The sequence below is a fragment of the Convolutriloba macropyga genome, chromosome 1, assembly GCF_964194025.1.
Source record: "Convolutriloba macropyga chromosome 1, txConMacr16.3, whole genome shotgun sequence".
Lineage (NCBI taxonomy): Eukaryota > Metazoa > Xenacoelomorpha > Acoela > Convolutidae > Convolutriloba > Convolutriloba macropyga.
Window position 1 is genome coordinate 45,674,923 of NC_134468.1, and position 27,770 is coordinate 45,702,692.

At 35.9% G+C, this 27,770-nt stretch overlaps 1 protein-coding gene and 1 pseudogene across 2 annotated transcripts in view; one reads left to right on the forward strand and one right to left on the reverse strand.

Moving 5' to 3' along the window:
- LOC142339618 (ADP-ribosylation factor-like protein 5B) overlaps window positions 1-27,770 on the forward strand; it is a 463,878-nt gene that overhangs the window by 240,027 nt on the left and 196,081 nt on the right. The window lies entirely within an intron of this gene.
- Window positions 4,185-27,768, reverse strand: LOC142339551 (cytochrome P450 3A6-like; annotated as a pseudogene).

Sequence of the window (27,770 nt, forward strand, 5' to 3'; positions counted from 1 at the left end):
TGAAGACACCCACACTGTTGTCCCTCCCACTTTCGCCCCCAAACCCCCCACCGCGCTGCTGCCCCCACCTCAGTGTTGCCCCACCACCACCTCTCTCCCCATCAGCCCCCGGTGTCGCAACCCCCCCCCCCCCCAGTGGGTAGCTACTGACGAACAACCGCTTGCTAAAAACGCAACTTTATACTATTTTGCAATTCTTTTCAAGCTTTTCGAAAATTTTTGACATTCTTTGCTTTTTATCAGCCCTAGGTGTCAAGGAATGTCCTCTAGGTTTTAATAATAGGTTACTGCATAGTTTCTAGTGGTAGTGAAATGGTTTCATCAATTTAACGTCACGAATTTAAGCAATTTTTTTAAAAAAATGTTCAATTTTTTGAAATTTTTGACATTTTTTCAAGGTTTTTCCAGACCCATGGACCAGAAAACATTCTAAGTGGTTTAGTAATAAGTTACTGACAAGTTTTTAATAGCTTTCCAACTTTATAATGTCACAAATTTTAGCATTTTTTATTATAAAACGTGCTTTTTTTCAAGTTTATTTTGAAAATTTTTGTCATTTTTTCAGTCTCAAGAGCCAAGAAAACCCCTCTAAGATTTAAAATAGGTCACTGTATAATTTCCAGCTTAAATGGAATGTCTGGCAAGATTTTAACATCCCGAATTTTAGCATATTTTTGACAATTTTTGCCATTTTTTTCATTCTTTTATGTTTAGTCATTATTCAGGTTTTTTGAACGTCAAGGGTCAGAAAACCTCCGTTAGGGTTTGATTAGTAGTTGGAAAATTTCGTTGGTCTTGGATTAATATTTTAATATCACAATTTAAAGCATTTTTTGAAAAAAAATTGCAATTTTTCAAAAGTTTTGAAATTTTTGGTCATTTCTTAAGTTTCTTTAGCCTCAAGAGCCACGACGGAGCTTCATCTAGGGCTTACTATTTTTTTACTGCACAGTTTATAGTGTTAATGGAATGTTCTTCAAGACTTTAATATCACAAATCTAAGCAATTTTTTTAAATATTTGCAATTTTTTTTTACTGTTTTTGAACGTTTTCCGGCACCAGAGGAACTGGGACCTTCTCCAAACTTGATAAGAAGCTAATTCATAGTTTCCAGAGTTAATGGGATAGTGGTCAACGTTTTTATGACTCCAGTTTTAGTAATTTTTGGATAGAATTAAAGCTTTTCAACTTTTTGGAAAGTTTTTCTGTTCGAAGTAGATGGATCTTTATGAGCCAGTGATACTATTTCAGGCTTGAAACAGGGATACCGGATAGTCTTTTCAGACAATGAAATGGTTCTTAAGCTATTAATATCTCGATTTTTAGCAAGTTTATGTTAAAATTTGCAATTTTTTCCAAAATTTATTATTTGTCCTTTTTGGACGACCATTACTGGCAAACGAAACTTTTCAAGTCTCGGAGATGGTTCATTTCGCAGAACTTTCGAGACAAAAAATGGTTTTTAACTTTTCTACTGCGAAGTTGAAAATTTTTTTGGGTTTTGTCTTTTCAGTTTTTTATGATTTTTTTTATTAACAAGGGTAGAAAACTAAGTTGAAGAGTCGAATCCAATCATGGAAAATATTCCTGTCTGTTTTTCTCTGTCGATTAGGGTTTCTTTCCTTTTGTTTCTCGTTCACTTTTTATCTCTCTCTCTCTCACACTCTCTCTCTCTCTCTCTTCTCTCTCTCTCTCTCTCTTTGTTCGTGCGGCACTTCAGCTGCTGTTATGTGGCGTAATGTCATCATCTCTGATCTTCATTAACAATGCGTATAGTGGAAATGTTTTTTTCCATCATTAACAATCTAACAGGTCCTTTTTAGGAAATCAATTTTAGTTGCTCTCAAAACCATTTGTAGCAAATGCATTAATCCTGTTTGTCTCTTTTTTGAAATTTTTTGCTTGGCCGATTTTTCGTCTGACCCATTTGACTTTCGTCTTCAGAAACGGGATAAAGAGGTAGCACCCAGAGGCCACTAAACCGTGGCTAGCTGCTGACGAAGCCAACCGCTTGCCGGTCTTTTGAGAGCAATTTGCCCGACCTTAGCCGGTTATGTTAATAAATTGATTTAAAAAAATTTGTGAGTCTATAAGGTTTGATCAATTCGATGCTCATTTACACGTCATACAGTACGAGATCTCTTTCTATGTCAGTCCGAATTCAAAATATAGATAACATATCGGAGGCAAAGATAATTGCCTAAAACCACCGTTTGAGCTTAAGTCTCAATTAAAGGTTAAATCCGGACTGAAAGGTTTAATTCACAAATGAAATCATTGAATAATCACCCTATTAACTAGCATTGAGTCAAATTAAACCGTTTGTTTATAGTTCTTAGCGCTGACGTTGTGTCTGTTACTCCGTTACTGTTGCAAAGAATTTTTATGTTTAAAGTGATTAAGAGTATTTTAGTTTGAAAAGCTGATATTTTTTCTAAGCATTTTTTATGTGTAAAGTAACTCAAGAGAAAATTATCGATTAAAGAAAAGGTTTTGTCTGCGGCAGCTCTGAGTTTCAATGGACAATTTGATCCAGCTTCTTTTCCTTAAAATTTTTGGTGAAGCTTTGTGCCGATAAGGGTTACGAAAACTACGTTCATAGTGAAACGGTTTTCTTTATTCTGCATTGGTCGAGAATTCGAGAGAATCAACTCTGCTTATCTCAAGATTTTATTGTTTTTCCTTACACATTTTTTTAAAATAAGGAGCCTTTTAAATTAATTCATCTAACAGATCATTGCTGAAGCAAAATACAAGAAAATAACTCCGATTTTGTCACGAGACCTGTTCGTCCAATGTTGGTTGGTTGCTTTTTTCCTTTTAATTTGTTTAATGATTTTGTGAGTCGATAAGGCTTGATCGAAATCTTGCGCAGTTACACGTCACACAGTAGGATATCTCTTTCTATGTCAGTCTAAATTGATAAAATAGATAACATATCGGAGGCAAAGATATATGCTCAAGACCCCATGTGAGCTTAAGTCTCATTTAAAAGTTAGTTTCGGGACTGAAAGATTTAATTTACATATGAATTGAATAAATAAACACGCGTATTAACTAGCACTGGGTCGAATGAAGCAGTTTGTTTATGGTTCTTAGCGCTGAAGTTTGGTCTGGTACTACGTTAATATTGCTGGTAGATTCATTGTTGAAAACAACTGAGAAAATTTCAATCTGAAAATCTGATAATTATTTTCATGTCTAAAATAACTCTAGAGGATTTTAGCGGATAAAGAAATTTTTTTGTAAAGCTCTGAATTTCAATAGACAATTTCATCCCACTTTTTTTTAATATTATAATTGGAGCTTTGGGACGAAAACTACGTTCATAGTGAAACTGGTTTCTCTTTTCTCCATTGGTCGAGAATTCGAGAGAATCGACGCCGCTCATCTCAAGAAGTTACTTTTTTACCTTTAGCAATTATGTTTTTTCAAGGAAACGGTTACACTAAGTCATCATCGTGTAGGCGCTTAATTGCTGCGCCTCCTGCTCTTAAAATCTACATGCTGTGCTCTTAGTAGTTCCCCTAAGTTGCAGATTCCAGTTTTGGAGCAGGGAAATTATACATAGTGAGCGGCGCCTACGTAGATTTAGTTCATTGTATAGTTTAAAAGTCGTCATGCATAATCTAGGCCTAAAGTTGAGCTCGTTTGTTAATTCCAAAATTAAAGGCTCAATTGATCTTGTAATGTTAGTGTAAGCCCGCCTTAATTTGCTAAGCAAGTAGTGATAGTAGTCGTAATTAATGCTTTAATGGATGCCTTCGGCATACCTGATTAATTGTCCGTTCATTTCTACATTTTTTAAGGGTTCTATACTTTCACGTAATCACTTTGGATAGCTCCTAAGTTGTCTCTGCGCACAGTTTTGTTCAATATTAGCGCATGAGAATGATAATTATCTATATGGTCGAGCTCTCAACTCACCTCAAAATTACGCTAGAGAAGCCATCTGCAATTTTGTGCAGGAAGTCTTATGTCATGATTGTTCTTATGGGTCCAAAATTTCACTTCAAGATTTAACAGGTTCTTTATGATTACACTTCAATTTCAACCCAAGTCGCTATCGTAGTCTGTTTCGTAAATTGATCACAGTATGTTCTAGCTTGCGAAAAATTGGCAGTCTTTGCAGTTTCTGGGAAACTGATTATCGGATTATAGTTTCTGTGGACACTTAGTTTTTCTTGTATAAAAATATTAACATTAGTTTTTCATAAATATTTTTAATGAATAGCTATTTCATGTCTCATAGTTCTTGTCAAGTTACTCTGACAATGTTTAGTGTTTAAATTTATCATTTATGTGTAATTGAAATAATTCATCATTTTAATGCCGTCGTGCAACTTTGAGAAAGATAGGGTCAACCGGGTCATAAAACTGTTGCTTCAAGTAATTCGTGAACGTGTCTGGTGTATCCCTTCCTCTCATCAGTTTGTATTTGGACAAGATCTTTACGAACGCCATTTTGACCTCAAACAGGGCAAGGCGCATTCCAATGCAGTTTCTTGGCCCCACTCCGAAAGCATTGAATGCGTATGGTGATCGTTCTTTGGTCTCTTCTGGGTCGAATCTGCTGGGTCTGAAAACCTCTGGATCTCCCCAGATCTTTGGGTCATTATGGATGACGTTTACGGCAACCTCAACTAGCCAACCTAAACCAGATCAAGATTGCAATCAGTCTCGGGGCTATCAGTAGTTGAACTTGCATCTAGTTAGTTTTGAGTCTGGTGGAAAAGTTTACCCAATGTAAATGTATTGTATACATTTAGTCTGAAAGCAATTGATTATCATTACAATCTGATTACTTTAACCTGTTTCGTTATGTTACAAAGTACGTTTGGAAGACTGCTTTTTGGGTCCCAATAATACCTTTTTTGATGTGAATTCCTGGTCCAATAGTGGTATCAGCTGCTGCTTCTCTCTGAGTCCGGAAGATGGGCCTCACTCGCAATGTCTCCATCAGCACATTCTCTACAATTTTAAACATTTTTTGGACCGTTAGAGGTTGCAATTTTGTTTAAAGGTTTCATCATATCCCTGTCTTTTCTGCTGCCATTTTGCTGCTGCGATAGAACTGAATGAATATGATAACTAAACAAGCAGTTTAGAAGTAAGTAGACAGATTCAGCGTGAGCCTATCATTTGCATGAGGGATTCATCAGCGACACTGTTCAATCAATTTTTCAAAAATGTTTATGAGAATCGTCCAATTTTTTTAGATTGAACTGCTATTACTTGGACGGTGAAAATTAGGCACATACTCCATTTTCAAGCGATCATTAATCTCTGTGGGTTAAAAGCGAGGAAATGTTTCAAAATGAAGCAAGCTAGGTGCATTTTCATAATTGGTGTACAACTTCATTTTCGGCACCTCTATTCAGTCAACTCTTAGATAATCTCAACTTTTTGTAGGAACAAGATGTACATTATTTTGCAATAGCCGGAGTTTGCATAAAGATTGGTTTAAACGTTTTTTTTATAATTATTTTTTCATTACTTGAGATGTTATTAGAGATCGGTATCTTCGACGCAGAGCTCAAAGTCATGTGTTCAAAACTACGTAAACTAAATAAGGACAAGCTCTCAAAATTCCGTTGTTTAACTCAAGCGTCTAGCTAACCTAACAGCTGCATCTTGTTAACTGTCTCGTAGTTGGCCTCTTCTCCTTTTAATCCAGCGTGTGATGTGATCTCTTCATAAACTTGATCCTGAAGATCCGGATGCATTGCGAGGTAGTAACTGGTCCACATGAGTAGGTTGGCTGTGGTGTCAAAACCTGCCAAGAGGAAGATAAGAGCTTGAGCCACGGTTGACTCAAAGTCCAGTCCGTCTTTGCCCTGGGTGACTTGATGCAGCTCGAATTTCTCAACCAGTGTTCAGGAAGAAAGTTTTCTCCTCTAACGTCTGGGTTTCATGTTTTTTCTAGTGAAGAAAGGATTTGGAGATATTTAATTGATCAGTTTTTTAAATTACCGTGAAATTATTACAGATTCAGGAGCTATCAAGTGTTCTATATTTAACTTCGTCCTTGTCCGTGTTCATTTTATTATGTGATGAGACTTTGATCATCGGTCAGATAGTCATGGCTTAGATTTTTTAATTTCTTGGTTCGTTTTTCACGATTTTTCGTACGTTTTCAATGAAACTATGATACTTTCTATTATAGTTTTCTATTAAATTTATCTACCTTATGTTAAATTATATTAGATTAATATTATTTTTATTATTTACATGTATTACTTTCATGATTTCGAGCATGAATTGAGCAGTGACTTCTGATGCCTCCAGATTGATGCCCAAGTTGGGGTCAAATAATTTGACAATTTTTCCCACTCCTGGAACCAGGAGAGACAAGACTGTGAGAGGATTGTTGAATATCGTCTCATTCTTCACTGTCTGTCGAATGCACGCATTTGCTATCTCATTGTCTCCCGCCTAGAATACTCTAAAACACTTCTGTGGCAGTGAAACAGCCTAATTCTTCTAGAACATGAGCTTGTTAACAAATGTGAAGCTTTAAACAAGCCCCTGCAAGTTTTGAAAAGCCAGATATTGTAGTGCCAGATTCTACAATGCCCAATTTTCTTATATGCAGAGCCAGGTTTCAAACTTGCTAGATCCATCTCAAACCGCTACACCAAAATGCAATCGTATAAAACCTTAACTGCACAAATTTACTTTGTCCATACTATACTGCAGATGGCAATTTTCATTAATGAGACTGGGTAACAAAGTCGACAAAAGGAAATAATAAGGCGAAATTGAAAAATCAACTTTAAACCAAACAATTTCTAAAGACTTAAAAATCATTAGCTTTTAAAGAAATAGATCTTAATAAATTTACTAAACATTGACTATGAAACCAATAGGACCTGTCGTTGGTTAGATTAAGATAAATTAGGAACGGAATACAGAAGCAAAAAAACTCACAAAAATAAACAATTTTACACAAATTATTGAAGCCATTAACGTCATTCGCTATTATCTGAATACTATGTATTCTTCCTTCCATTTTCATTCGTACTAATAAAACTAAAATTAAACTGAAAGATTAAATATGTGCATTTGAGCCACATTTGGGATCTGTTATCACGCGAATTTTTTAAAAGAAGAGAAAAAGAAACAAAAGTACACCACCAAAACTTTCATTTAAACCCATATTGTCCTCACCCAAAACATCAGTTACGACATGATATCACTGGACATTTAATTTTGTCAAATACAAAAAACTAAATTTGACCTCTCATTGATGAGAATAAGCAACAAGATGACGAAAAAAACAACAAAAACTGAAAAGTTTAAAAAATCATTGAAAATATATAATATGATAAACTTTGAGACTATTTGCTATAAAATGATTGCCTCGAGTAACATCAATCCTTGAATATTCAATTACAAGCTTTTGAGACCGGTCAGCATTTTGCGCCTACCTAAAGATTCAAAAAAGGAAAAACCTCTAATTAAAAAAAAATGAGCGAGAACAGTGTCGAAGCAATTAAAAAAACTTTTCGGTAATGACTTTTCTATCATCTATTAATTTTTTAACAACATGAGACACTTTTTATTAAAATGACTTCAAAATATCAATAAGTATGAACAAATACATTAAAACCACACAATTTCTGAGAAAACCGGTAGTATCAACGCCATTAAAATCAATTGCTTTCAGCGAAAGGTAATAAAAGCGCTTGATGGGAGCTTAAGAGTTATGCTCCTATGGGACGACAAGAATGTTTGTCATTGACAAGTCATCGATACGAAAAAACATTACAATACGTCATTGACTAAGAAAACGACAACAAATAAGGCAAAAACCAAAAATTCAGTAGAAAAGTGCAAGAAGAAAGTGTCGAAGACATTTAAACCATAAACTTTTCTTTGATGATCCTTTGCAAAATTTTTTCTAAGCCAATCGGAACTAACACTAATAAGATAGTATGATGAGACTTCAGAAGAACCACAAACAAATCCAAAAACTTTCCAAACGTCCAAAAAATTTATTAAAATTCGCGCATCGATTTTATCCAACCAATAGTTAGAAGATAAAGCCGCAAATTAGTTTATTTTTTGATGCAATAGGAAAGAAAGAGTTCCAGTAATTACTGAGGCGTTCGTACAGATCGTGAAGGTAAGTTTACGGTTGCTTAATAATCAAGTCAAATTTTCGACAAATTATATTTGAACTCTTAACAGCCATTAAATTCAATAGCTTTCAAGAGAAGTCAACAAATACGCTCAGACATGAGTCGATAGAAGGACAAAAATGTTTTTCATGCATGGGTAATCAAAAGGATATCACAATAATACTTATGACTATGGAACAAAAACAAATACAGAAACGATTAAAGTGCGAGAAGAGAGTGTTGCAGCCATTTAAATCATATCCTTTCTTCTGAAGACTTTATTTATGCTCCATTTAGCGTCCATAAAACCAATTGAAGCTATCATTATTAGGATAATGTGATAAGATTTCAACAGGAACCAAAAGTACAAAAGTATCCAAATTATTAATTTTTTTTTGAAATTTTGTGGCATCGATGCCATAAAACCAGGAGTTAGAAAAAAACGGAACCAAGAAAATTTAGATTTCTGTAGAAAGAAAGGAAAAGGTTCTGTTCGTTACTGAGAATTTCCTACAAATCCTGAAATTGAGTTTAAAATTGTTTAATAATCAAATTTTTTTTTAATATTATTTTTAAAGTATTAACAGACAATAGGTTCAATAACTTTCATTAGAAGTCAATAAAAGCGCTCAGTCATGACTCGATGGAAAAACAAAGATGTTTGTCATGCATGGGTAATCAATATGATATCACAATAAGTCTTATGACTATGAAAACAACATCAAATACAGGCAAAAACCGAAAAATCATTTGTGCGAGAAGAAAGTGTCGAAGCCATTTAAACCATAAGCTTTTCTCTGAAAACTTTATCTATGATCCATTGAACGTCTTCCTTAAACCAACAGGAGCTATCCGAACTAGAATAATAAGATAAAATTTCAAAAGGATTCAAAAACACAAAAGTCTCCAAAAATTTTAGAAATGTTTTTGAAATCTTGTGGCATGGAAGTCACAAAACCAATAGTTAGAAGATAAAACCACTAAACAGATTAATTTTTGTTGGAGTAGAAAAAAAGGGGATCCTGTCAGCTGTCAGTACTGAGGCCGACTTACAGTTTAAAAAAATAAGTTTATGATTGTTTAATGTTTAAAAAAAACAATTTTCGAAAAATTATATATTAAGTCTTAACAGTCATTAGCTGTCCAATCAAAGTACTGTATGGATTGGCTAATGCTCATTACGAAACTCATCCCAATTTTAGTCATTGATTCTATGCAATAGGGCTCCAAAAATATAGTAAAATTTTGAAAAGAAAATCAAAATTTCATTAAAAATTACAAAAGCTCAGAGTCGAAGCCATAAAAAACATTTGCGATTTCTTGAAAACGTGATTTTTGTTAATTAGGCGTGATTTTACTGTAAATCAGGTTTATCAATAACCAAACATCGATATGAAAAGTGACCAGTCCCTAAGTGACCTAAAAATATGAAGCTTTCTAAAGAAAAAACAGCTCTCAAATAGAATTCAAGTTTTTTATAGTAATCTTCCCTATGAGACCAGAACTAGTCTTTTATCACCTTTTGAGTATCAAGAATACGAAATTGTTCCCTTTTATGGCGTGAAATGTAATTTTGAATGAAAAATTTTTAAAGAAAAGATCATAATTTGAAGAAAAATTACACTTCAACCCTCGATAACGCCTCGAAAAATACGAAAATGAAAAAAATCTTTTTAATTTCAAATGCTAGGCTGGACGAGCTTTTTAATGATACTACTCACATTTTTCTACGATGAATATATCGATCGGCCAAAAATGACTGAACAAAAAAACCCATTTGAGTATATAGTTCCTTCCCCCACAAGTGGGGTCGGAACAATAAACTACCGAAAATGATAAATTTAATCTGGATCAAGATACCTTATTAAAAGTGATGAATCACCTGAAAGACTAGGGCTGTTACCACTTGAAAGACGGTCAAAGTAGCTCTCTATTGTCTATTGAGTAATTCAATTTTTATTTGTATTAGCGAAGGTTTCAAGATGTTACATCATAGTTCTCCTCTCACATTTTAGAGGGCACTGGTCTAGTAAATTCTATTGAAGAGATAAACGGCTGAACTGACTTGAACAGACCAAAAACAGAATTATTTGTCTGAATTTCCTGCTGAACTTTAAAAAAAGCAACTAAAATTTCAGCACTGAAGAAAGTTTGGTTTCTAAATTAGGCTCAATCAAATGAGGCAACAAACGTTTTCTTTTGAATAGTGTCAATTTTTGTGAACTTGCAGCGCGAAATCAGGCTTCAAGTGAACCAGAGCATAAGAATAACCACATCTCCAATTCAATTGCTGAGTCCGGGCCGCAATTTTCATTAGAAACTAGTCGCTAAATTAAGCCAAACATATGTAGATGTCATTCACTCCATTTACATTGATTGTAATCCGGGAGTAACAGCTGAAAATTTGCTTTGCTCATCAGTTTGATCATCAAAACTAGTCATCCCTTATTCACTCTAACTACAATGAAACTGCAGATAGTTTTTCAATACGGTGACAATGAACAATGGAGAGATACAACGCCAAAACTTTTGTATGAGTAAATATAATGAACATACATAATTTCCTTCAAACCTAGGCCCAATTAGGCCAGATGAAAAATATTGTCAATTCGTGCAGCAAATGTTGACATTTTTCAGGCTCAATATTATTGAGCTATTCGCGGTGCCGACAAAAAACCATAGAAAGATTGATTAATTTGAGCGACTAATCCACAACATACAACCTCCATTGACTATCACTTAAAGAAGAAGCAGCGCAAAATGACTTCACTCCGAAGCTGCTCAGTAAATCAATTAAATTCCAGCTAAAAACGGCAGAAAACGGTAAAAATTTCGATTTTGAAACAGTACGATGGGATCAACACTAATCCTTTGAACTCGAAAAGAACCGAACTGCGGCCACACGATACATAGAACGAAGAAAGGACCCTGAACAGCATGGCGACACCAGAAAGATGTCCAATCCTGTTATTTGTTAACCAGTACCGCGCATAAAGGCTTCACGCGCAACAACAATAGAATAGCTCAAAAATTGAAAGAAAAACTTCAAATAAAAGCTTCGATGGACCGTGTGTTGTATTCGCACCAGGTCCAACGATCATAGAAAATAGTCTCCAAAATTATAAAGTCATTATGGCTCCAAAATTAAAGAGCGCGGAAAATCCAAATTCACAATAAAGAAATCGAACTACCCAATTTCGGGAATAAAGCTTAAACACCTATTTAGCGCAATGCGGTAAACGAAGGCCATAACAATCTTCACCGGCGAGACGGCAGAGGAGAAAAGAGCCAAACACGCAAAAGACGCAAGAACGATAAAACATAATTCGCACGGAACGCCGTGGGGCGTTCTTTGCGAATTTGATTGCCAAAGAAACCGAAAACTGCCTTCAATTGACTGAAATTTCCAAAAAGGCTCCAATCACCCAGCAAATACTCCAACATCACTAGTGAGACACAAAATAAAGCAACAACAGCACACGCACGTCGCCACCAATAACTGAATAAAACAAATCAAATCAATCAAAAGCTACATATCCCGCATCTACTCCTAGCTTATCATCTTCAAAAGCACTATCCTTAAAAACGACGTAAAAACAAAGAGCGTAAAAAACAACCATTAGCAATAGAAAAGACATTGCGTCTCAATCCGACTGTCCCCAAATCAACTTCCGAAAATGATCATCCTCTATGTATCTCCGAGAAGTGGATTAAATCTCGATGGCACACTAAATGGCGAAATCAAACATGGTAGCGAATCGAACAGGTAAATAAAACTTGATTACTTTTTTAGTTCTCATTACCATTAGCCTTTTTTTAGCAAAGTTTGTTGTGATAACCAACGAATGTTTCTTTTTTTCTCCCATTTGTACTTAAAAAAGACATAGGTTTATTTTTTTGCCAAGAGGAAATCTGGTAAAGTAGAAATTGACACTTTATCAGCTCTTATTGTAAATCGTTTTGTCTTTTATTTTATTATTTTAGTTAACTATTTATCATCCTCTTAATTCTGAATTTTTGTCGTTTTGGATTCGATTTAATTATTCGCTTTTCAGTTGTTGTTATTCCCATAACAACAACTAAAAATGTTGGAATTCTTCTCATATTGGAATTTTTCACCGTGTTTGCTGTTATTTATTACCCATGTCTGTAAATATTGTTTGCTCATGACCTTCTGAAAAATGTTGTTTTTTACTTGTTCAACTGCTCCGAGCGATCAATATACTATACGTTACTAGTTTATTCAATTTTGATTCAAACTCAATTCAAATCCGTAATCAGTTGGTATTCTTTAAAAAAAAGCATTGTGCCTCGAGGATAAGTTGGGGTCGGAACAATAACATTCGACTGATTTCAGTCGACTCGTATGAAATTGAACAAAAACGGAACGTTAACCAAAAAGCACTGGAAAAACAAGCAGTTTATTATGCTTTTTTTCTAATGCGTTTTTGCAGTTGTTTCCCTCCCAGGTTTTGGTCCAGACCCAAATTGAGCTATGATCAGACCAAATCGAGCGCACACCCCTGTGTTCCCAGACCGAAATTACAGGGTCGGAAAGCAGGTCGAGCGCACAATAGTCTGGACCATGGTCTGGGTTTGGTCTGATCAGAGGTCAATTCGGTCTGGAAGGTCTGATCATAGTCTCTTTAGTCTGGACCATGGTCTGGGTTCGGTCTGATCAGAGGTCAATTCGGTCTGGAAGGTCTGATCATAGTCTCTTTAGTCTGGACCATGGTCTGGGTTCGGTCTGATCAGGGGTCATTTCGGTCTGGAAGGTCTGATCATATTCTCTTTAGTCTGGACCATGGTCTGGGTTCGGTCTGATCAGAGGTCAATTCGGTCTGGAAGGTCTGATCATAGTCTCTTTAGTCTGGACCATGGTCTGGGTTTGGTCTGATCAGAGGTCAATTCGGTCTGGAAGGTCTGATCATAGTCTCTTTAGTCTGGACCATGGTCTGGGTTCGGTCTGATCAGGGGTCATTTCGGTCTGGAAGGTCTGATCATATTCTCTTTAGTCTGGACCATGGTCTGGGTTCGGTCTGATCAGGGGTCAATTCGGTCTGGAAGGTCCGATCATAGTCTCTTTAGTCTGGACCATGGTCTGGGTTCGGTCTGATCAGAGGTCAATTCGGTCTGGAAGGTCTGATCATAGTCCTTTTAGTCTGGACCATGGTCTGTGTTCGGTCTGATCAGAGGTCAATTCGGTCTGGAAGGTCTGATCATAGTCTCTTTAGTCTGGACCATGGTCTGGGTTCGGTCTGATCAGAGGTCAATTCGGTCTGGAAGGTCTGATCATAGTCCTTTTAGTCTGGACCATGGTCTGGGTTCGGTCTGATCAGAGGACGTTTCGAGCGCACTTGAGTCTGATCAGAGGTCGTTTCGCGCGCAATTGAGTCTGATCAGAGGCCGTTTCGAGCGCACTTGAGTCTGATCAGAAGCCGTTTCGAGCGCACTTGAGTCTGATCAGAGGCCTTTTCGAGCGCACTTGATTTTGAAACCAACTAAACACTGCAAGCAAGAGGGTTTCAGTGTAAACAAAATGCGACCACTCCCGTTTACTTTGGTTCAGTACTTTGGAAGATATTAACAAAATACTGTTCTGTACCCCATTTTTTGGGCTAAAATCGAAGCCCAAGATCTCCGGAACCGACGTAAAACAACGTGAAAACGCGTGCCCGGCGTTTTTGTGGGTGTAATTCTGGTCCACTTCTACGTTCTAGTTCACGGGAAACCTTCATGGTGAGGTGGGAAAAAATTTCTCACCTCACCATGAATATTATGATGTTTTGTGTGTTTTGACATAAAACAGCATCCACAGAAATTTGATGAAATCGTGAAAAAAGAAAAATATGTGAAAAAGAACACTATAAACACTATATTAAGTCATTATTAAAAATATTTAGTATTGCAGTAACTTAAATAATTGCAATTAAAGAGAGGGCTGTATAACAAATCTCTAATTTTTTCAACAAACAAAACATTGTGATTGTGGTTACTTAGCTTAACTTAATCATGAATTGAACTTAACTGAATTTCATTAACTTCAATCTTTCGAACAAAGATCATTTGGTCATTGATGGACCGTAAGGTCTGATCATAGTTTTTTAATAATCTGGACAGTGGTCTGAATTTGGCTCTGATCATAGGCGCACTATAGTCTGGACAAAAGTCTGGGATTTGGTCTGAAAAGCGGTCACTTTGGTCTGGAAAGTCTGATCATAGTCTGGACAATGGTCTGAATTAAGGTCTGATCATAGGCGCACTATAGTCTGGACAAAAGTCTGGGATTTGGTCTGAAAAGCGGTCACTTTGGTCTGGAAAGTCTGATCATAGTCTGTTTATAGTCTGGACAATGGTCTGAATTTGGGTCTGATCATAAGCGCACTATAGTCTGGACAAAGGTCTGGGTTCGGTCTGATCAGAGGACATTTTGGTCTGGAAAGTCTGATCAGAGATCATTTTGGTCTGGAAGGTCTGATCAGAGGTAATTTCGGTCTGGAAAGTCTGATCAGAGGTCGATTCAGTCTGGATAGTCTGATCATAGCTCAATTTGGGTCTGGACCAAAACCTGGGCTATGATGATATTTTAGAAATTGCATCCCAGGAATCTCGACAGTTTGCGCAAAGACTATTGAATCTTTTAAATTTAGAATTGGTTTTATTAAATATGAGATATTCCCTAAAGGGGTTGATTCGAATAGCTGATGTGTAACCTGTGTGTCCACATTGATGCCAAAGACGATGTTCATTATGATATCCATCGTACATGCTCTGTACAGTGGCTTCAATTGAAACTCCTGATTGGTTGTCTTCAGAGTTTGTTCAAACTTCGCACACAGGTGTTTACCAACTCCACTGATCAGAGGCACCATTTTCTTCAATTTCAGTCCCGTGAATGTCGGAGTCAAGATGTTGCGTACTTTGCGCCACTCGGCATCCCGAAGAGTACTGACATTTTTTCGCAGGTATTTCGGGTTGAAATTGGGTAACGATGCCCGATTGGGGAAGATATCAAACTTCTTAATCATCACTTCGCAAATGAGGTCTAGATCCGTGATGACCAGAACTGGCGTGGATCCATTGAACATTCTAGGAAAACAAAAAAGGAAAACTTTTTATTGAGCTAGTATAGGTATTTGTAACAAGCGGCGTTCAGTAATGAATTTAAGACACCGAGAACAACAATTTTTTTTACTCAGGCGAAAATCTAGACTATACGACCCAGAACATTTAGGGGTTGAAACGAAATTCACAAAATTTTAAACATTGTTGATAAGAGGAAACCTTTTAAATCAAGCAAATTTTTTCCAGCAGTTCAATGGAATAAGTTTTTCTCTTATATAGTAAAATCCTACGAATCCGAACTCCAAAAAATTGATAAGAACAGCTGCCTTTTTCTTAGTTCACGCTTACTTAGGTGACTTTATCACAAGTTAATTTACGAAACAGGAAATTAATTTTTCCAAGTTCTACATAAACTTACCATCCAAGAATGTAATGTTTTCTTCCTCAGCTCCCTATAAAATCCTACAACTTTATAAGCATTTATTGCTCAATCACAGCTCTCTTTCTACGTTATCTTAAGTCCATACGTACCCGAGATCGAAGATTTTAATTGCTAAATATGATAAACAAGGTGGCTTGGTAATGTGCGATGGCACATAAGGTTCCGACCCCGCCCATCCACAATTTTGGCATAATTGTCTACCAAATGAGGAACAGATAGAAAAACCCAAAAATTATTTTTTGGGAATCCCAAAAAACCCAAAAAAGCCCAAGTATTTTTCAAAAGAATTGTGTATGAACGATAAGATAGCCTCCAAAGCAAACAACTCAGTGGAGTAAAATCTGAAGCATTAGATTGCTGTGATATGCCAATATTAAGAAAGCGAGTCAAGACGAACAGCGAAATCAAACAACAACAACAACAAACATTAATTACATCAAAAATTTTCTCCGTTTAAAAAAACAAAATTTAATAACAAAGTCAGCTTACCGTCAAATAAACCTAAAACTAAACAAAATAACTTATAAATCACCAGAAAAGATATGGACCAGTCCATGAAACTGTTCGGTAACAATCAGACGAAAAAGAACAAAAACAGTAAAGTTAAAAAATTAGCTTATTTTTAAACAATTAACTTAAAAGTAATGAAAACCATTAGAAATCAAAAGTAAATTATCCCAAAGGTTTACGATTACCAATGCTTCTATAGAAGGGCATTAGGACCTGTCCTTATTCATTTTTATTAAGCGGCTAAAAAAAAACAAAAAACAACAAAAATTCAATTGAAACTTGCCAGAAAACGCTGTCAAAACCGTCAAGCAACATTTTGGCCCTCAATATATATTCGATTGCGCCTTCTTCAAACACCGATAATAAAGTATGTGGCCATTTATTATTGAGACTAGGTAAAGAGAAGACAAAAAAGAGAAAAGGGCAAAAGTATGCGCACTATAGTCTTTTCATTAATGAAAATGCAGTGAAACCTATCACTATATAGGAAGTTTCAGACGACCGAAACGACAAAGTAAAAATGACAGTTAAAGACAAATATAAAAAATTCAATTAATTTCTTCAAGCAAGAAGTGTCAAGGCCGTTAAAACGATAATCTATATCTTTTGGGATTTTAATATATTCAATCTTGTTTTATTTTGAACGCTAAAATTGTGATATGAGAACTGTCAATAATGTGATAATGTGACTAGAAAACGTGAAAAACTGGCAAATATAAAAAACAAAAAGAAAATCTGAAATCTAGTAGTGTCAAAGCCAGAAAACAATAACTTCAGGCTTAAAAACATAATTGAGAATCAATTTTAATTCAGTAGATTGAAAAAGCATTCTTCATTTGCGGACACTAGTCTACAAGTTGACCAAATTAAGAGAAAAATAGAGGAAAAGTTCTTTAAGCTATTATTTCTTTAAAAATCAATTATTTTTACAAGTCGAAACGATCGTAAACTTCCGAGTACAAAAACTAAATGCATTAGCTTGTAGCTGCTTAGAAAGCCAATTGGACCTATCACTCCTGAGCTTTGATTTGATATGTTCTGTTCTTTATTAATAAAAAAAGTTCATTTTTAAAAAAAAAAGACAGTGTGATTACAATCTGAATACTTTATGGATTGTAACAGTCCAAGATTGGCTCAAAACTAGCCCTGCTAATGTTTATTGTCACTTGGGAACAGTTGATTTTCGAATATTGTAGATATAGATAATTTGTTAGTTTAAAACTCAAAAATAATTCTGCATTTTTGTTAATCAACGAGTAAAGTTAGCAAAAAACGGCAAGTTTTAATTACAGAGCACTCTCAGCGGAACTTGAAGAAAAAGTAGCCCCGTTCTGAGTCTACAAAAGTTGTTTTAGTGTTGTAAGGGGTATACTGTCGGCAAATGTAATCAAAGTGGACTAAAGTAGCTTATTTCGTGCTGTTTTTGATGAAAAGGGCTGAATTTTGAAATATATATCCAGAGTTTTTGGCCAAAAAAAATATATCAGAATAATCAACAAAGCTTGTTTGTCTTTAAAAGGGAAATCGACGACACTATTCTTAAAAAAATTTTACAACTTTGGCAAAATTGACAAAAAATTAGGCAAAAATTTCGGAAAATGTGAATAAAAACATCGTGATTTCACTATACTTTTCTCAGATGTTTACACCTCGATAACTCCCTGTAGAAAACAAAAAGTAAAAAAATCTTTTTAATTCCATATTCTACGCTGGACGAGCTTTCTAATGATACCAGTTTCAACTCTCTACGATGAATATATCGATCAGCGAAAATTGACTGAACGAAAAAAAACATAGCAGAACAAGTCCTGACGTACAATTCAAAGAACTTTCATTGACTAAACAAAAAAAACTAGACACAGAACGGACTTTGAATGGATTGTGAAAACAATTTAGAAAAAAATCTAATCCAAAAAGTTGAAAAAACAGTAAAAATCAAAGTGAAATTGCCGCATGTGAACAAAAAACCACTAGCGAGAAAGCGAATTTTTGTTCAAACACGGTTTTCTGACTCTACTTTAAATTTAGAGCGAAAAAATTTCACACCGCAAAACCACTTGCTTTTTCGCTCCACTTCCTGTTTCGGCGTGACCAAAATCACTACTCCAATTTGATTTCAAAAATCATGAAAATGTGTGAACAGATCTTAAAAAAAAACATAGCCGGAAAAATTCCGGAAACGACTCGAAGTGAAAATCCATTTAAACGCCATCCAACTACTCATCAAACAAAACGTGCCTTCACTAATTTATGATTATCTTGAAACAAAGTCAAGAAACAAAAAAGTAAAAACAATAAAATCAAATCTGTTAAAATATGATAAAAAATCTGATCATATTTTGTTGTCTCTGCCAATATGACTTCATCAAAACAACTAGTACTTAGAAAAAACCACTTATGTGAGTTTTGAAAAATTTCTTTAGGCAAAATTATGAAAAAAAGCTCTCAAAAACAACTTTCACTGAAGAACTGGAAAAAGTTACTAAATTTTTTAATATTTCAAAAAACATATAAATCCAAAGAAAAATTCCCTTCAGCCAATAAGGTATCCAGATGCTCGCAAAACAATAGGCAAGTCATAATAGGCAAAGAAACTTAGCCAAAAACAGAAAAAAAACGTGTATTTCTCAACACAAAAACGATTCCTACCCACAAAACTGTAACCAATTGTTATCATAGATTTTCTCAAGTAGAAGAGGTTTTTTAAATACCCATTTGAGCCAGTAAAACAAAAAAATCGTCAAAAAAACGCAAAAATTAGCCCGAAAATCAGCAAAATACACTAAAAATCTCCGAATTATCATAAGACTCATATGAATTTCCAAAAGCCTTCAAACCACTACCCAAAACCAGCCTAAAATTGAAAAAAATCTTAACCAAGCCTCTTAACCAAAATAAATGAAAAAAACGGCTTTAAAATGCTGCACGTGAACAAAAAAATATCGCTCGCTTACACAAAATTTTTTCACACATCAATTTCTCGCTCTCTCAAAAACAGCGGTATGAACAAAAACCACTCTCTTTTCGCTCCGCTCTTCACTTTTTTTCAGCACAAAAGTCACTCCAAATTTTTTCACGCGTTTCATTTCCCGCTTCAAAAATCACTCCAATAAAATTGATTAAAAAAAGGACTTCTCCAATACTCCTCTTCGAGTCGTAATAAAAAAAAACAGCGCCCCAATACAATTCAAATTCTTTGAATTTTAACAAATTCTTTGAATTGTAAAAACCCATTTGAGTATATAGTTCCTCCCCCCTCAAGAGGGGTCGGAACAATAATGAGGCTCTCTATGTTGTAGCTACATTTTTGAGTCAAAATGTTCCAGCTACGGTTCAAAATAAATGTTTTTCGTCCACTGTGAAGTATTTTTTCCGTTATTTTTTGAAAATCAGTGTTTTATCTTCGTCAATTATTTGCTTTGCATTTCTACTATCCGATGGAAAATAGTTCAAACTAGAATTTTTGTCGCACTTTTTTGTAAAATATCTTTGCACTCTCAAAAATGCCGCCAATGAGGTGGTAACGGAAATTCAATTATCTGATGCAAAATCAACTCTCAACAATATAAAGTGCGGGATATTTTGCCTAAGCCTGGCGTTTGACTAGTTGCACCAACAGATACTGTATTGGGTCTGCATCATATTTGTGTCTCCAGTATTGAAGAATCGCTTCGCCACTTTTTTGACCGTTCTGAGACTTACTCGTTTTACCGTCTTCCGTTTTTGATCGTGGTGAAATGTACCGTTTCTTCTATGCAGTCAAGTGGCTCAGTTCAGCGGCACAAGAAAAGGGTTTGCAATTGTGAAAATTATAGCGCAATTAGATTTTTATGAGTAGCTACTGTCATTAGCTTTCAAAAAGCATTGGATTTCGCAGATCGCTTACTTTACAGTGGGAACTATAAGCCTCAGAGGTCCTCAAATGTTTCTGACAGATTAGTTTATGCGTGCTTAATCAGTATCGGCTTCGAATTTACACTATGGTACCAAAAAGCTACGTACACCTGAAGATGTTTTATAAAGCGATACAAACATCAATTATTTTAACATTTTGAGTTCAAATTTGTTCTCTAATAACACGTCATTACACCTTTAGCTTTTTAAATGCTATGAATAGCTCTGATACGCACCAGAGATGTTTTGGGATCTTTTAGAACATCGTTAACTAATTTATTGTCGTACTTTTTTGACAATATTCGAGGTCTTTCGCTCGATTTGTTGGCTGTAAAACTGTTATTTTTCAGATAATGTTTGTATGCATACTGTTCACTGGATCTTGAATTCAAGTTGAGATAACAGTTTTAAGGCCAAAAAAATCGAGCGACAGACCACCAAATTAGTCTAAAAAATCCGAAAACAAGTTAGATGTTCTAAAAGATACTAGAAACTCTCTGGTGGGTATCAGAGCTACTCTTAACGTTAAAAAGTAAAGATGTAATGACGTGTTATTAGAGAACAATTTTGACTTCAAAATTTTAAATTATTTGATGTTTGTATTGCTTCGTCAGTTGTACGTAGTTTTTTGGTACCATAGTGTATATTCGAAGCCGATACTGATCAGGCTTGAGCTAATCTGTCAACAACATTTGAAGACCTCTGAGGCTTACAATTCTCACCGTCAAATAACCGATCTGCGAAATCCAAGGCCTTTTGAAAATTAATGACAGTTTGCTTATTACTTCAACTCAAATGGGAAATGGGAACAAAATAAGTCACAATTTATAGCTGCTACTCATTAAAATCTAATAGTGCTCATCAAACTTTTACAATTGCAAAATGAAATTGCTTCTAAGACTTCTAATTTTCGCATCTTTTTTCACACCTTGGCGCAAATCATGCTTATGAAGGGCGAATCACGCTTAAAAAGCAGAAATCATGCTGTACGTAGCTTTTTAGTACCATGTTGTATGTTAATGAGATACAATGCTAATGGCCCGAACTGGTGGATGCTGGTGGATACGTTAATGTTGACGGTGGGCCGTGGATCAAAGTTTCGAGTTGTATCCCTTCTTTCGCCAACAATGCTAAAATCCATTGTTGTGTCCACTTGTCCCACGAAAGTGGAGGTGTGACGGTCGGCTTTTCCCAGAAAGCGTCGATGTGTAGAGGAATCTTTTTGAAGTCGCCTGCCGACTGCGCCATGTTGTACTCTATTAGTTATCGACAAACCAATCGAGTAGCAAATTGTTTTAGGCCAAACTGAATTGGTCAACTGCGCTGAAATTGGTTGTTTATTATCTAATACTCAAATATTAGATTACGAGATATAGCATTCGCGAAGCGAATGGCTCAACTTGGATTGAACTAGCTATTCGAAGAGCAGATTTCTAACTTTTAATTACAACTGATTAGCAACAGCGCAAATGGAAGAGTGAAACTAAATTAAGACCATATGAGATTAAAAAGGAAGTTACATTAGATGATAGGTTAATCACACATAAGGAACTACTTGAAATTTGTTTACATGCATGAATAGAAAGTTTCCAGTTTGGAATCTGAACAGACATCAAAATTAACTGAAAACAAAGATGAGGAACTGAATAAAATAGATAAAGAACTAATTGAAGCATCTGCCCTTGAAATGGGATGATTAACTGAATATGAACTAAATTACGGTAATGGATATTCTGATGATGAAATCCATACCGTATGACAGTTGCCCCTGTTGGAGAAAAATTAAATTTCATTACATAAAACCAGAAATATAATACTTATTCTCCAATTATATAAATGAAAAGATTTTAGATAATAGAGTAAAATAAAAAATTTTAAAGAGTTCTAAAGTTTTTTCCGAATCTGAACCTTCCTCCGCCTCTAATACCGTCGTCTCTCGAGGTTAATTCGGATTTGGGTCAACAGACCATCTTTCGTTGGGATTTCTTGGAGATACCTCTCCAATGATATTCGTATCAGAAATTGGCAATTCGGCAGAATATCCCTCTGTATTTTTTATATTTTCCACTATGGATGACGATTTTGGTTTTTTTTGCTTTTTGAGCTGGCGTTTACTCCTTCTGACCGACGATGGATCAGACTCTGACGCATCGCTTACTGTAAATGTGCGTTTTTCGTTACGCAATATGGGTATCAAATGTTTGGTCGATGGAGTCAATTGCGGCGCGGATGGTCCAGCTATGTCGGGTTGAGTAGGTGGTGCAGCAATTGGAAATGGCGGACTAAAGTGGAGAACTTGGTCTGATTCTGGTCGATTTAAGAATGCGTCGTCATGTTTAGGGTTGCGTTTTGGGATTCGCATTCTTAAAGCACGGGCAACATTACTTGAAGTTGATATACAAGATCGTCCAGATGAAATTACACTCATTTGGTCTGTCTGCCTTTTGTTATGTTTAATCTTTTTGCTGCCTAAATCTTTCCTGAGTAAATCTTTCCTGTGAATTACATTTTTTTTGTTTCAAGGGTTTTCTTGGACCTATTTGGGTCGTCTCTCGATATATTGTCCTAATTTGGTATCTCTTTCATTCCGGGTACCAAATTTTGCAATATCGGAATTTCGGACGCGAACTTCCGGCCTATTAGGTTCCTTAATTCCATTTGTCGAGGGACTAATTTTTCCGACTGTGCTTCCTGGTGCAAGGACCTCGTATTGTCCATCCAATTGTTTTTTTTCTGTCTCTGCGTGGCATGTATCTTGCGTGCTATCTTTACTTGCACGCTTCGTTCGCTCCGTGGAATCGGTCACGAAATACCATCCGACTACATGAGACGCGAATCACCATCTTTCTTTTTTTTCTGGTTCTTCGTTGGCCCGAGTATTTGCTGCACAAGTCAGCTTCTCGATTTCGACATTCGAGCACATCTCCGTATCCACCCATTGCGCGTCTGTGAGATATGACCTGGCCGGAATTGTATCTTAATCAATTTCCGTGCAGGCTTTGCACTTCCTTGCTTTTGACAGTATATCTCGGTGGATATATGGCCAAAAAATGTTCTGTGCTAGAAACAGCATTGAAAAACTTCCAGGATGCGTGGAATGAATGTCCTCTAGTACAGCGTCTTTAATTGCTTTGGGGATTGCATCCCATTCGTCTATTCATAGACAGCCTTGCTTCACGCTTAGATCCCGCCAGTAGAAGCAGATGTATGAGCTGATCTCTTTCAATCTGTCCTCATCAATGCGGAGAACACAATCACGCACCTCCTTCAATATGGCCTCTTTTCCAGTGAGAATTGCCAACAGCTTCTTGCTGAAGATTTTGTTAAGGGTGTCCTTGAATTTCATGCCTTCTACTGTATCCGCAACACTGGTAGTTGGGGTTGTCTGTTTCAGACGACGTGTTAGGAGCGGGTGTCGTATTTGAAGGGGAGTTGTCCGAAAAGGTGAATCTAGCCTTCGTTGGTGTAGATTTTTCTGCACGGGTTTGTGGCGTTTCGGAGATTGAATTTATTGAATGACGATTTGACGAATGAATTCTGAGTTTTATTTGGGTAAAAAGCGAGGTGTTTTTGAGTTGGTTGTTTTATACTCAGGAATGTGTACTTTCGCGCTTAATTTGGAGAATTTGTGGTGATTACTTGAGTTGGTGTCAAAAATGGGCTTTATTGGGTCTAAATGTTCAGATTGCTCCTTTTCTTTTGTCTGAATTTTGCAGCCCATTTGCAACACATTTGTTAATGGAATGTGATTTAAGCCATGGTAGCTTATTTAGTGTAAATTGTGGTTTTAAAATTTTAGAAGGCATTCGTGGTGCAATTGACATATTTGAGTGAGGATTAAGAATTTTACTTTTAGGAGTTAATTGCGATGCGAGTGGTACTAGAGTTTTATTTTGTGACGATTGTAATGCAGCTGGTTTAATGATAAATCGTGAATTGTTTCGTATTATATTTGGTATTTGCGGCGCAATTTAGCCGATTTGCAGAATATGAGGTTGAATGTAACTTTAATATGCTATTGAATTTCTGTACAGTATGCATTTTATTTCTAAGTAGATGTTTAAATGACTCTCAAATTTTAGATATTGTTGCTACTACGAAATGTTCGTCATATTCTGAAACTTTTTTTAGCTTTAGCAAAAAGATTTCTAGATATATAATCTACAAGGCCCATTTTTGCTCCAGGCATATAGTCAATGGTAAAGTTATAGGGAAGTAAACGGTCTATCCATCTAGAAAGACGGCTATTATAGTATTTTTTTATGTATGTTCTTTTAATTTTGATAGTAATGCACGATGATTCGTTATTACTGTAAAATCCTTCCCGTACAAATAGTACTTGAAGTAGTCGATTCATCAAAGTATTCCAAGTAGCTCCAATTCGTTAACGCTGTAGCGTTCTTCTGTGGGGTTTAGAAATCGAGACGCGAATGCTAAGGGTTTCCATCCGTCAGGGGTATTTTATTTGAGTGCAGCTCCCAATCCAGAGTGAGAAGCGTCACATTTCACGCGAACGTCTAGTTTTGGATTATAGTGGCCGTTTTTAGTGCTTGCGGCAATTTTATCTTTTATGAAATTGAAATGTTTTGTGAGTACCTCAGTGAGGATGAATTTGACAGATTTGTTTAGAACTGGTCTAAGGGGATGGAAAAGTTGAGCTAAATGGTTTATGAAAATACTAATGTAGTGTACTGACCTAAGGAAGGATCTTAAACGTTTTAATGTTGATGGTGGTGGTACTGCTAATATAACTGCCGTTTTGTTTTCGAGTGGTGATATACCGGTTTGAGTAAATTTGTACCCAAGCCATTCAATTTCAGTTTTTGCGAAGTGGCATTTTTGAAGATTAATTCTTAAATTATCTTTGTCCAATTTTTTGAGACATTTGGTGACATAACTAAAATGATCAGCTTCAGAACCCGTACTAACGATGATAATATCAAAAAACAATATGTGTTTTGTAGATCAAGAAGTATATAATCCATAGCTTTTTGGAATTCTGCTGGCATGTCAGTGAGACCATAGAATCCCGTTTTAAATCTATAAGTACCAGTGGATTCTCCACAAATAATACTGAAATTACAATGTTTTGCAGTATCTTTGTGCAACTGTAACTGGATATAGGCATATTTGAGATCTAACGTTGAAAAATATGCTTGCTGACCATTTTGAGTGATTGTGAGGTGTTGTGAAATTGAATCATTTAACATTCCAATGTTGGGCAATCGATATTTGTTTTCGTTGATTGCTTTAATTAGAAGCTAAGAGTCAAGTGCTAATTTCATGCATTGATCTTTTTTTACTGTGATTACTATTGGTGATATGAAATGTTCGTCAGAACAACTAGATAACTTTTCAATATGACCTTCTTTCTGTAAACGATCCAATTCAACTGTGACTCTAGGTTTTGAATTAACTGGAACGCGTCGAACTTTTTGACGCATTGCTGTAAATTTTGATGAAATTTTGATTTCGTAACATGAGTCTTTGAAAATCTAATTCTCGACACTAAATGCGGAAATTGCGACGCGATTGTTTCCTTAATTTTACATGTAGAATTATCAATTTTGTTAATACATTTACCACTTTTAGGCTGTTGTTTGACCACTGACAGGCCAATGCTGTTGAAGAAGTCCCTCCCGATGATTAGTTTATGTCCATCTTCCACAACAGTTAGTGTAGCCTCTTTGGAAGTCCAATCGTTATATGTTACAGTGGCTATGAGTTCTCCAAGTACTTTGAATGGTTCATTTGAAAATTTTCAAGTCTCTATCCTGCTTTGTTGTTGTCCTTTTTGCAGATGGTGTAGCTCTAAGGATCCTATTTATTAGGGTCTTTGTGATGAGACTGACTACACTACCCAATTCAATCATTGCGCTTGCTTGGACATTTCGAAATTTAGTATGTGCATTGAGATGTTCAAGCTGATTTGCTGATTTGTACGAGACACGTAGTCGTCGGAGTCACTATCGTAATCAGAATCGTAGACTTGTTCATAGAGTTGTTGGTAGCTTGTGATGTAGTTGACGGATTCTTCATCATCACTTTTTGCAACAGTAGTATCAATCGGATTCACATTTGTTTGGGGAGGTTTTGTTGTCTGACCTTGTTGCTTTTTCGGCTTTCTGCTTTTTCTTGCTAAATGTCCTGTGATACCACAGTTATTACATTTTTTTCCATTTGCAGAGCAAATTTAACGATGGTTATGACTCCAGCGTTGTCCACAATTAGCGCACATGCTAATATAATGGTAGTTTTGGGGGACAGTTGGATAGCGAGTGAAATCTTTACGAGATTGCTGGTAGTCCGCGTTGCGATTGCGTCCTTGAAAATTGTTAATAGCATTAACCAATTGTGTAGTAGTGTTCGAGTTTTGATTGATTTTCTGTTGATGTCGCGCCCTCATCTCCATATGTATTGCCAAATTGAGAGCTTTCGACGGTGAAACAGTTTCTTTCAACAAGTCTCACTGGGTACCATGATCTTGCATATTGAGTATAAATGAATCTCTAATTAGCGTAGTTTCTCCATCTCCCAAACAACAGTTTTCTGCTTGCTCAATTAGGTGTCCTTAAAAACTCTCAACCAATTCATTTTTTATTTTTTGGAAGAGAAGAAAACGAAACGGTCGTAAGTGATATTACGAATTTTGGTTAATGAAACGTCCATTGCTTTCCAAAGGTCCTTGAAGGGCTGTCTTTCGATTTGAAAGTGAGGGTATTTAATCTTAAAGATACGATGAACTTCTGTTCCAATGCATACATAGAGTAAACTGAATTGGTCAATTGCGCTGCAATTGGTTGTTTTTTATCTAATACTCAAATATTAGATTACGAGATATAGCATTGGCGAAGCGAATGGCTCAACTTGGATTGAACTAGCTATTCGAAGAGCAGATTTCTAACTTTTAATTACAACTGATTAGCAACAGCGCAAATGGAAGAGTGAAACTAAATTAAGACAAATTAAGATTAAAAACGAAAATAGATTAGATCACAGGTTAATCACACATAAGGAAGTACTTGAAATTTGTTTACCTGCTTGAATGGACAGTTTCCTTGATGAACAACGTTTTTTTCCCTATCCAGTCATCATAATTAGTAATTCGGATCTTTTTCCCGTTTGTGTGCAACCCCCGCAATACGTAACGCTTAATACAGTACCCCCTTACGTAATGCAACCCCATATACAGAGCACGTGCCATTACATATTCCATTATGTAAAAATATGCTTTGTGCCTTTGGGGGCTGCAAACTGCAAAAAATACAAATCCACTAAGCTGGGAGGGACAAACGGAAAAGATCCAGTAATTCTATTAGTTCTTTTGCAACAATTTCCAATACTAACCCGAAGTACCCTTTGTGTCCATACTCTCGGGCCATTCTTATGTTAATGTCGTGCAACCCATCGCTAGAAGCTGTGATCAAAGTATTCCCTATAATTGGTAAAGGTTTAGGCCCGGGGACCCCCTGTCTTTGCCACACCCCAAACACACTGTCATAATGCACTTTAAAACACACTGCAGCACCCAAAAGGGATCCAGTTATCCAAACCCATCTGGGAACTTGATCCAAAGTTTCCTTGATGTTCGATTCCAGAACCAGATTAACAATCTTGAAGTTCGATAGTTGAGTTTGTAGGTTTTGTGCGATCTCATTTAGAGACATGGTTAATAATCTCAATGAGCGAAACAACACTTTATCGCTAAGTCATGTATTGAACTCTGTAATGAATAG